Below are 12,021 nucleotides of genomic sequence, written 5' to 3'. Positions count from 1 at the left end.
TCTCTGTTTCTGTAGCCATTGGTGAGTGAAGCTTTTCCAAGCTGAAGTTTATCAAAACACATTTTTGTTCCTCGATGATGCAACAAACACTCCTTGGCCTATCCACCTCGTCATGACAACAAGAAATTGCACAAAACATTCACCTGAAGGGACTTGTTTAAACATTTCATAAACTCAAAACATGGAAAGTAAAATTATAAATCCCAACGATCAACTTTGTCTTTGTTTCAGGAACACATGTATGACATCACATGATCCATATTACACATTATAAAGTGTACGTCTTCATGTACATAACCTGTGAAAAGTGGAAAACAATGAGAATTTACAAAAGGAAGCAGATTCGTCTTCTTCATCCAAAACAAATCTAATTATAAATGCAGAAGTTTTATTCATATTGATGCAAAATATTCATTTTGAAAGTTAAGAGTGGCCCCTGAAGGGGGGGGGGGGTTAAGAGTGCCCTGGGGGCAGGCGCAAATCTGTCGTTCGCCTGCGGTGCCAAATACCCTTGAATTGGCCCTGCCAACAAGCAACACAAAACTTTTAGTGGAGAGGTATGAGGGGAGGGAGAGATGAAGAGGGGGTAGTGTTTTTCTGCATGGCAGCAAAGGCAGCACAGGCAACAAGAAGCACAGCTACCTTGCTGGGTCCAATTTGGGGGCAGCAGGGCTGTTATGTAGGGGGAATTAAAGGTATAGAGAACACTTTCTTGCAAATATCTGCCTACGATGTTCTGCTGACATTAGTGACCCTTTCCACATATAAAGTGGAAAGGGTCACTAATGTCAGTGACCACTAAACCTTATGTGTGGTCAACTAATCCCAACTGTTCACCACCACCTCTGACAAATCTCACACTCTCACTATGTCTCTCCAAAAGGACCATCTGGATAACTCCCCTCATTTTCTTTCTCAACAACTCTATTGTAGAAGTCCTTTCATTCAAACTTCTGGGTCTCACTATCTGCCATGATCTTTCCTGGGAAAGCCACATTTCCAAGCTGGCCTCCAAAGCCAGTCGTCGACAGACAGAGAGACCACCGACCTGCCTGTGGTGAGAGACCCACAGACTCATCTTCACTGCAGGAGATACCAATGATCCTAAATGCCTTGGTTTCCACAGCGTGAAGCCGAGAAAGGTGAGAGGCAGGAGCACCAGCCCAGAGGGGGGAGCAGTACTCCATCAGGCTGCGGACGAAAGCTTTGTATGATGTCAGGAGCTCAGGTGTGCCAAGGAAGGACTTTGCATGACAGAGGTGGACACTTCAATGTCCACAGAGGTGGACATTGAAGTACTTGGGTGCAGCATTTAGTGTGCAGTGATAAAGTAAAAGTACCTGTTTGCTCAGAACGTGGAAGGAACAATATTATTTTGGATCCAGAATGTATTTTTTCTATGACACCTCGTGATAACCTCCTGCCTGTTCAATGCAGGTCCAGCTGACTTTTTTGCTCGTTTGGTAACCGGTTACCAAATGCGGTTTCAACCGCTGGGATTCCTGGAACCAAATTGGAATCCACGCAATGGAAGCACAATTGGGATCACCGGTAGGGGGAAACGAATATGTTCGATTTTCTGGGATGCAAAAGGAATCCTGCTGATTGACTATATGCCTCACAAAATAACAATCACATGTGAGTATGACACCAATCACATGGAACAACGGCAGCAAAACACAAACAGACACACACACACACCATATTATACACACGAGCGGAGTACCCGCCCAACGGGCAATCTTGTTCCAAGCATGCAACATGTTCTTCTGACGCATACCTATATTTGGGTGGTGTATAGGCAACTGACGGCTCTGTATAGCCAAAAATAATAACACGGGTGTTACATGCATGAAGCTAAAACATACCCACTGCTAATAATTCAAAACACCTCCCTGCACTGGAAAATGTGGGGACAGGAATACTGAACTGTAAATGGTGGGGACTTGTAATACCCTTCCCCCACCTGGACGCGGCGCGACACGATACACATTTACATATAAAATTTGCGTACCTCACCCCCGCCTGCCCCCATCCCACTCCCCGCAAGACCGCCGGAATGATAAAAACTCCTCTATACAATAATTGGGGTCATGCTGATCCTATGTAGGAAATCTGGTGGAATCAGCGCAGAACTGTCGGAGGCGTACCGTGACAAACATACTGTTGCGAATTCGCGCCCGCCGGCGTGCGATCGGCCTCTTTTCACTAATAGCAACCGCGTCGCCCATTGGACGGACAATTCAGTCGTGACTTTCCGGAGCTAACGCCGGAAACCAGTCACGGGTGGGTTTCTAATCCCCACCACGACCGAGCCAATTGTCTACCTGCGCAAGATAGGGTCACTCGCCGAATTCGATATAACCAAGTACCTGCGTCGGCAGCCGACTGGGCGACCATACCTCGACGCAGGTCGGCTTGGGACACGAACCACTTAAGCGGTCCGTTCCATTCTGCAGTGATAACCGAGCTGGTATTATCGCCCGACCTTGCCGGATCCGATTCTATTGAACGGGTGTAAAAACCCAACGATTTATTCTACGATGCAAGATGGCATTTCCAATAAGGTGAAAGGAGGACGCGACGGACGGGGTACATTTGAACAAAGCACATTTATTTTACACATGCACGTATGTACAGCCAACACATATACAGGCAAACAAAAGCAGGCAAACAAAAGCAAGGGAAAGCACTACGACCAAATATGGTTATTATTAATGTAGTCACTTAACAGTTTTTACTTGTCAGGACACGGCGCCACAAGATTCACTCAATAGGAAGGAAAGGTTTCCCTCATAGACGAGAGTCGCAGACAGGGTCCGTGGACCTTTATAGTGCGTGAGCCTTGGTTTACCGAATGGGCTCGCGAGACCGATGCGGCTTACCCGCACCCTCGTGGTGCGACGATGGGCAGGTCGCGACGTCTGCTCCCCACGGCCACCAGGACAGCCGCGCCTGATTGCGGCCTTGCAACGATGGGCAGGTCGTGACGTCTGTTTCTCACGGCCACGAGGACAGCCGCGCCTGATTGCGGCCTTGCCAAGGCGAGGTGATCCGGGCCCCGGCCGGCAACTCGGTTTGAGAGGAACGAACGGGTCTTTTAGTATTCTGTTAGAGTTGATGCTCTATAAGAGTTGATGCTCGATAAGAGTTGATGCTCTTACAACCCCGTCCGCTCCTCAGCGATGCGCGAACTGTGCCGAGGTCCGATCACCTCGGACTGCCTTGGCGTTGGCAAGCTCTCTCCGGCTGTGGTCTCCATGCAGCTCCTTGGCTTTCCCCGACTGACTCTCTCCAGACTTCGGGCTCCACTCGGCTCTCCAACCCCTCCAGACTGCCTGAACCGGTGCTCTGCATGGCCTTTTATAGGGCTGGTGAGACGCGATCTGATCTCCGCACTCTCACCTCTGACCTCTGCCCAGAAAGCGGACGTGATAGAGATCACCGGCCCTCTGGATCTGATTCTCCGAGAGTGAAGCTTCCACACAGAGCGGACGTGGTAGAAATCACCAGACTTGCGCTCACAACGAACCCTCCCGCGTCGGTTTTCAGCGACGCTGTTTGCTGGGGACTCGCCACGGCTGGTGCAAAGATGGCGTCGTTTTGGAGACGAAGGTGAGGCGATATTTGTGGCATGGAGATGTTGACGGTTGCTGGCGGAGTGGTGAAGATGGCGTTGTTGTTGAGAGGCAGGTGTGTTTGTGCTTAAGGGGAGCGATGTTGGTTGTTGTAATGGTGGTGGAGATGTGGTTGGTTCAAAATAACGATAGAAAAAGAAAAACCTACCTCAAAGGATCACAGCCCATTAAACAACAGTGGGGAAATCTAACTGAACACAGACTTATCGATCCAACTGAACTACAGACCTTTCTGGTGTTCTGCGAATTTCCACAGCCGTAACAATACAAACACTGGTCTGTGAATTTCAGTGACGATAGTGAAGAATTATATACACATATCACACACAGACACACACACACACACACACACACACACACACACACACACACACACACACACACACACACACACACACACACACACACACACACACACACACCTTGGAACAAAACTTTGATAACAAACAAACACTTCACAACTTTGTCCAACTTTGTCCACGACTCGAGATCCCTCAGCAAAACAGACAGAGGCGGACACTTCGATCCCTGACATGAACTTTATACCAGGAAAGTGCTTCCAATGGAGACATTTATAACGACACCGATTTCAACACGAACACAATCTAATGCCTGCACAAGACCCCATTAATTTATTCATTCATTCATCTCGTTTGTCCTGAAATCTGCAACCTGCGATATGCACATGTGAACAAGTAACCGTTTTCTGTCACCTTGCAGTAGAACATCCACGATCTCATAACAGTCGTGCCCGTCTGATTCTGGCCATACAAGGCTCTCTTGAGGTGGTCACGTTGCCATGGACCGAGCGGGCATGTGGCACTAATGCTGATGGCGACAGTGCAGGCAAGGCGGGCGGGCGGCTGGATTGCTCAGGCTCATCGATCATGATCAGGCCAGCAGCCGCCTACCCTCTCCTCTGCACGGCTCCGGCTGCGAGGCCCCGCTCACCTCGCCAGTCCCGCACTTTCCAAACCACCCAAAGTCTCCGTCTGTAAAGCAAACAATGAGATTAAACACTGTATTGCTGCGATTGTGACGTCACAAGACAAAGCGATACCCAATAACTGTAATACCTCTGATATTGATGGAAAATTACTGCTTTTTTTAACGAGCACTGCTAGACAATTAATTGGTTAAGAAGGTTGTTCATGATCATTTAATGAGACACGTGATATTGTGCCTTGGATTGGGTGAATATAAAGTAATATGGAATTTTGCAGCAAATATTACATCATCGATGAACACATTTGACCGTTATGATTCAAACCAAAGTGGTTGCATGTCAGTTCGATTTATTGCCACCAAACTAATATTATCAAACATTATTTATTATTACCTCCACCAGCGAAAGCAGACGGAGGTTACGTTTTTACCCGTTGTCTGTTTGTGAGCAGGATATCTCAAAAAGTTTTGGACGGATTCGGATGAAACTCGTTGGATTGGTTGGGTGGGAGGCAAGGACGAATTGATTCGATCTTGGTGAAGATCCGAGTCGGGATCTGGATACGAGAATTATTTAATTTCCAAAGTGATTCTTCAGCATTGAGAGGGCCAAAAACGATATGTAGCATGCCATTTCAAAAATGCAATGGGCCCAATATATATATATGTTCTCATGGATCAGGTATTACGTGGCGGAGGTATGCGCTCGAACGAGTGCCCTTCTAGTTTATATTATGAAATAATATTTATCCGTATTTGATGCCAGCATTTTTTTGTCAATAAAAAGACAAACTTTAGTTTCTTTCAAGGTGTAAACTGGACAGACAATGAGAATACTTTCAAACAAAGTAAAACGGGAGTCAAAGTGCCAGTTTACCTACATTTTCAGTGTTTTTTTTTTTAACCACAAAAGACATCCTAAGAGGGGCCTTTATGATAATAACCGAGGGCCAGCTTTAACTTATGCAACAAAGATATTCTGCACTGAGCTGATGTTTGTGAAGAATAAGCAACCTCTCCTGTGCTCATGTAGTAAATACATGACCTAGGGTCTGACAGGGTATCCTAGAGGTACACACACTCGACTGAGCTTTCTCGCTTGGGTTCGAGTCTTGGCACCAGCCATCACCCTGGTGTATGAATGCATGTGCCGTCCCTCGGATGGATGTTAAACTGGATGGGTGTCTCGTCTGCCAGCAAGTGGTTGGTGGACGTCAAAGACCCCATGGTGTGCTTCACGGAGAGTAGGTGAGTCATCAACAGCACTCCGGTGAAATGACAAATTGCTGCAGTAACCAGCTACAAAGGGCACTGCACTGTATCAGTGACACTGCTCCCCTTCAAGCAAATTGTACTACCTGCTTCAAAAACAACACAATAAATAGATAAAGTAGCAAATCAAAACGAAATATGACAGGCAGCAGTCAGTGGCATGGGAGGAGATTGGGACCATACTTTGTGCAGAGCATTGGTGCAGCTTCAGCAGTCTCCGTGGCTATTGGGCACAATCCTGGACGGGTCGCCACTCCGATACAGTTTAGCAGCAAGCTGGGACTCATTTTGCCAACCACGGAAGGATGACAGGTAGAGTCAACACCACCTGGTATTAATTCAACAGCTGAGCAGGATTTGAACTCAGGACCCAAAGATCCAAAGCCCACCACCCTAACCATTAAGCCAACACCAGGCAGTGGCATAGTCAAAGTCAAATGTATTCAAGAACTGCTGGTGCTGCAAAATAATACAAGGAAATTGATAAAAGCATAACTCAATTATAACTAGAAGGGCACTCCGCCACGCGATGCCCGATCTAGTCGAACATATCGGGCCCAATAATTGTTTTTGAAATATGCTATCGATTGTTTTTTGGCACCATCTCTCAATGGTGAAGAATCACTTTAAAAATAAAAAAAATTCTCGTATCCGGATTCAGATCATCACCAAAATCGAATCTATTTATCCTCATCACACCACCAACCTGTCCACCAAAGTTCGTGCGAATCCATCCGTAACTTTTTGAGATATCATGCCATATTCTATATTGATTGAGCCATATCTCTTCAATGATGAAGATTCATTTAAAATAAAAAACAAATCATCGGATTCGGATCTTCAACAAAATTGAATCAATTCTTCCTTGTCGAACACTCAATGTGTCCACCAAATTTCATTGGAATCCAGCCCCAACTTTTTGAGATATCATGCACAAAAAACACAGACAGACAGGGGTGAAAACATAACCTTCGGTGGGTGGAGGTAATAACAGAGAGGGATTGAACAATAATGTGGTCGAGGTAGAATAGAAAATAACAAAAGATAAAGGAACAAGAAATCTCCAGCAAGAACAAGCACAAAACTGCATATCAATTGACAAAAACTGCAAATGCGTAGATTGTTCATGAAAGAGGTCTAAGTGACGCTTTGTGATGACCATAATGTTAGGCACTTTAAAGATGGCAAAGCATTAACAGAGTACCACTGCAAGGTCGTATAACATGGTCCTAAACCAAACTGAAGTCATTAATATAGATGCTGCTTCGTAGTGTGACCGCCACAGCAAGGTCACATGTGGCTTCAAAGAAGATTTGGTACTCAAACCATGAAGCCTCCGACATCACATCAATGATTAAATTATTGTATCAACACGTAGAGTTCTTCAAAGGAAGATTCTCATTTTGAAACATTATTGGAATAAGTTGTCGTTCCATCCGAACATGGGTTGCTCGTCAGTACGGTGACCCGGTGTTCCGGACGCGTCCTCATGAGAGTCAAAAGATTTGCTTCTGCGGAGTGAATAGACGTGGGAATATGAAAAGTAATTTGAAATGAACAAAAGCTGGCATTGTCAAATGCATCGAGGATCAATTTTACATAATCAAGTGTGACTTCAAATGGCAGTAATAAGTTGTGTGGCTTGAGGATAGCAGTTGCATCGACGGTGAGATTTAAATAACTGGCTGCAGAGACATTTTCCTTCTTGGAAGGGTTAGAGTAAATGACATAGGACATTTATATTGGTAATCCAAGCCAACGACATCACCCTTAAGCATCACTTCTTTCTACACAAAGACATCCTGTGCTTACCTGCTCGCTTCTAGCAAAATGGGTGATAGAGGAGGGGCACATGAAAACCAACACCGCAGTCCCCTACCCCTTCCTCCCAGCAACTCATCCCGCTTTTATTGTGGGAAAAATACGATTACAATGGATAGTTATAGTTCTGTGCAATCCAAAAGCCCTTATAAATTGTTTCAGTGGTTTCAAGGTGAAGTCTAAGCAACTTCTCAAACTAACTTTCATATCCACCATTCAATCCTGAGACAGGGAATTTATCTGTGTCACCGGCATGCAGTTGCCAAGTATCCTTTTTGAGGGATATTGTATTTTTGTTGTCCACAATACAACCTAAAATAATGGAGATAAGACGTTCAGCTTTCGGTCTCCGTAGAAATGACATGTGTCGAGTTGCAGTGCCCTCTGCAGGTACCAAAATAGAATGAAGTTCCAATCGGATTGGACTCCAATATAGCCAGAGAGCCCATAAACAAGCACGATATCAATCGAGCTGTCCCTGTCATCCCTCTAATAAGAATTCATAGCCTTTCATGGAGGTCTCCTATCTAAATAGGCAAATTAACCAAACTTGGATTCTGTTAGCTTCCAAGATCTGACTGACGAGCTTGGACACGTTGAGGCCAATAAGTCACAGTCAATTTACCATGAGAGTTTGATACTTTCATTCCATTACTGAGAAGCCAAACGTCCAAGTGTTTGTGCTTTTTGTTTCAATGGTCCATTCAGTAACATATGGTCTTTCCCTGTAGATGCTGGTCGCCACCTCCTAATGATCTCATGATGTCCTGCAGCGTGCTTCAAATGACAGCTCATAAACTTAATGCATCTTACGTAATACACTTTAAAAAGGTATATTTTTTATATTTCTCTCCTTCGTCACCCTACCTCTGAAAACTAACCAACAACAACAACAACAACAACAACAACAACAACAACAACAAGAAGTCCCTCTTCCCACCACCTCTTTCCCTCACAGAGGAGTCACATGGATGAAAGTGAAAAGAGCTTGTGCTAAGTATTTGACTGATGTTGGGAGGTGTTGCTGTGAGTGCCGTGAAGATACGAGGGAAGTGGGAGGGAAAACATGAATGAGGAGGGAAGGCCAGCACAAGAGAAGTCCCACTCTCGCGTGCGTCTCTGTAGACCCCCTCTGTCCGTTTGACCCGACGATGCCTCTTTTCTCATTCATGATTCTCTCATCCATTGCCCTCCTTTGTTCCACTAGGTCGTGAGTGCTTCTCAAGCATGCCGTGTTATTGACTGTGGCCACTTATTTAAATAGTGCTTTAAAAAAAATACTTAGCTTTTGCAATTGTAGGACGAATGGAGAGTCGAGAGTGGAGGGGAGGAGGGGGAAGGTAAAGTAGACAGAGCTTTGTCTGCATTCATTTAGGCTGCTGCAGACCACAAACTGTAAGGATGTAGAAGGTGAGCGTCAGGTGAATGTTCCTACGTCATGAGAAAACAAAAAGAACAATCAAAGTTAAAATAGCCATTGGATCAATGTGTCAACTGTGCTTTTTGCAGATTTGATCATATTTGACAAAGTTTTTGCCCAATGAGTAAAGAACAAGACAGCAGACAGATGAATAGGCACACAAGTATCACGCACAGCACTCGGTAGAGCGCGCAACATTTCACTTTTTGTAGCCCACCGAAAGGCCGGACCTGCATCTGGACTTTAACCAAAATCTATTTGGCTTGTTCTTGTGACCTACGCAACTCATCCACAAGTTTGGGCCGAATCTGCCAACAACCTTTTGAGATACCATGGTATATTTCGTTTTTGGCCAATCAATCTCTCAATGGTGAAGAATCATTGAAAAAAAATTATAAGATCAGGAACCAGATCTCCACCAAAATCCAATCAATTCGTCCTCGTCACAAACCTAACCTGTTCAGCAAATTTCGTCCGAATCCATCCGTAACCTTTGGAAATATCCTGCTCAAAAAAAAACAAACAAACAAACAAAAAGACAGACAGGGGTGAATGCCTGACCTTCGTCCACCTTTGGCGGGGGAGGTAATTAAGGGAGCTTGATAGAAATCCCATGGAGAAGCAGACTGGGATTTGACAAGCACCCTGCACACAAATGAATTTCAGAACATACTCCCATCGCTTTGAAGGGACTGCTTCTAATTCTCCTGTGAACCGTTTCATGTCCTCACACCTACTCCATGTTCAACACAATGTTGTTCCCGACACGAAAAATATCACTGTGCAAGATAATGTTGTTTTATTTCAATTCACTTCTTTTTAATTTACAATTCAAACTGTCCTCTGATTCAGACATTGCAAATCAATGCATTCCCTAAATCTTCTATTTAAAAAAAAGAAATCTAATCAAAACGATAACTTACTATCCAGATTTTTATAAAATCAATAGTTATACCTTATCTTACTGGTCCTCATAACTAACCCCAGAAATGTATTTACAGACTTTGAGGATAATGGAGAACTTAAATCTGGATGAACTGCATGAGGACCTGGAAACCAGGAAAGTGAATGAATTGTGACCCAGCTATAAACTATCATCCTGGTGTTAAACAGGCAAAGGCAATTCATCAATATCCCTCGGATGTACTTAAACTGGGTGTCCCGTCTGTCGGCATTAGGTGGACGTTAAAGATCCCAGGTGTCCTTCATGAAGGGAAGGTGAGCTTTTGCCTTACCATGAACAAATTTCAAATACCTGCGTAACTACTGCTGGGAAGGTAATGGCAAACCACCCAGTATAACCCTTGCCAAAACACTGCTTCGGCAGCACCGACGCTCTGTACTAGAGTATGGTACATCAGAATCAGAAGGATAGTATGGTATGAAAGGTCACTAATAGGACATATTAGATAGGAAGGACCAGAGACTAGACAATAGAGGACCAGAGAGGGAGCAAACTTGGCTTTGAACCGTCTCGTCTGCTTTTCTTCCTGTCATCCAGGTATAATCTGGTACATCAATGAGTGTGTTGTTCCTCGGATTAAGTTGTTGCTGAGTATTCCATCTGCTCGTATTAGCTGATGGACGTGAAATATCCCCCGATGTCTTCCACAAAGTGTACAGGTGATCGTCTCAGCCACCCTGAACAAATTCCCGACGCTGGCCGCAACGTATCGACCCAGGAGATCAAAAATCACCGAGGAAGTCATGTTTTGCATATTTGGTACCCACAAACATTGCACTTCCAATGAACAATCAGAGCCATTGATAATAATCTTGATACGAATGGTAACGTGACTGCGATCTCCTGGGTGAACAGCAGCAAGATTGGCCAACAGATTGTGATTTGATAAATCAGTTATGTCTCTAATTCCATGTTGTTCTGATGCAAGTCTCTGTTATTTCCTCTCAAAGGGACGTACAGTATGTGTGACCGGCAGTACACAATATGTCACTTTGCATTCATGGCCCACCAACTGGAGGAGCCAATATGTGATGGGCAAAGCAGTGTTTTTTTTGGATCATCCACTCATGACTCCATTGACTTCCACTTGTTTGTACACTCAAAGAAACACCTACGGGGGGGGGGGGGCACACCCTTCAGCGAGGATGAAGGAGAGATTACTATTTTGTGTGCAGCACCTGGTTGCTGGTTTGCATTACTGCTGGGAATGCAGCTGTAGTGCTGATGTCGAACCAGGCGAGACAGCTCGTCGGTGAGTGTGCAGAGCTCGAGGCTATCCTTCCAGCCCAACAAGAGTTTAAAGAAGCACATCATTTGTTAATTATATAGTCACACACAATATGGTTTACTGATGGAATAAATGCATCAGGTGCATCTAGAGCGTAATAATGCCAAGAATTAACGACATACACGCAGTTTCATGACTTACCATTTCCTACATCCAAAATATTGAACATAGCTCAAATTCCCCATTTGGACCAAATCTTCTGATCAACCTTTACTTTTTGCGACTAAAAGTGCAGCGTATTCTACACACAGCATCACAAGCATAACACGAGGACGGCGCTCGGTAGAGCACATACCTCCACCAGGCTGAACAGTGTGTTACGAATCCGGAAGCCTTTTGCACACAAACAGCCAGAGTCCCCGTAGTTCAGTTATTTCGATAAGTACATGTTTATAGTTAGAATCCATCCCCACCTATGTCTAAATGGGAATTTCGTGTGTGAGCTACGAGTTATTTTTTAGTTAGGTTTTTACTACATCTACAACAACAACAACAACAACAACAACAACAACAGCAACACCAACCCGCACTCAACCCGGTCGCCATTGCACACGTGTTTTTGGCTGAGGGTGTGGGTGGAGCCTCCGTCGCTTCAGATCGAGGCTCCACCTCAAGGAGGGGCATAGAGCGTTTCCTCCAGCCAATGAGCGAAGGGCAAGCATCGTACGCGTGC

This window comes from Eptatretus burgeri, chromosome 2, assembly GCF_056783735.1.
Source record: "Eptatretus burgeri isolate ZD-2024b chromosome 2, Ebu_testis_v1, whole genome shotgun sequence".
NCBI lineage: Eukaryota > Metazoa > Chordata > Myxini > Myxiniformes > Myxinidae > Eptatretus > Eptatretus burgeri.
This window is presented reverse-complemented; position numbering follows the sequence as displayed.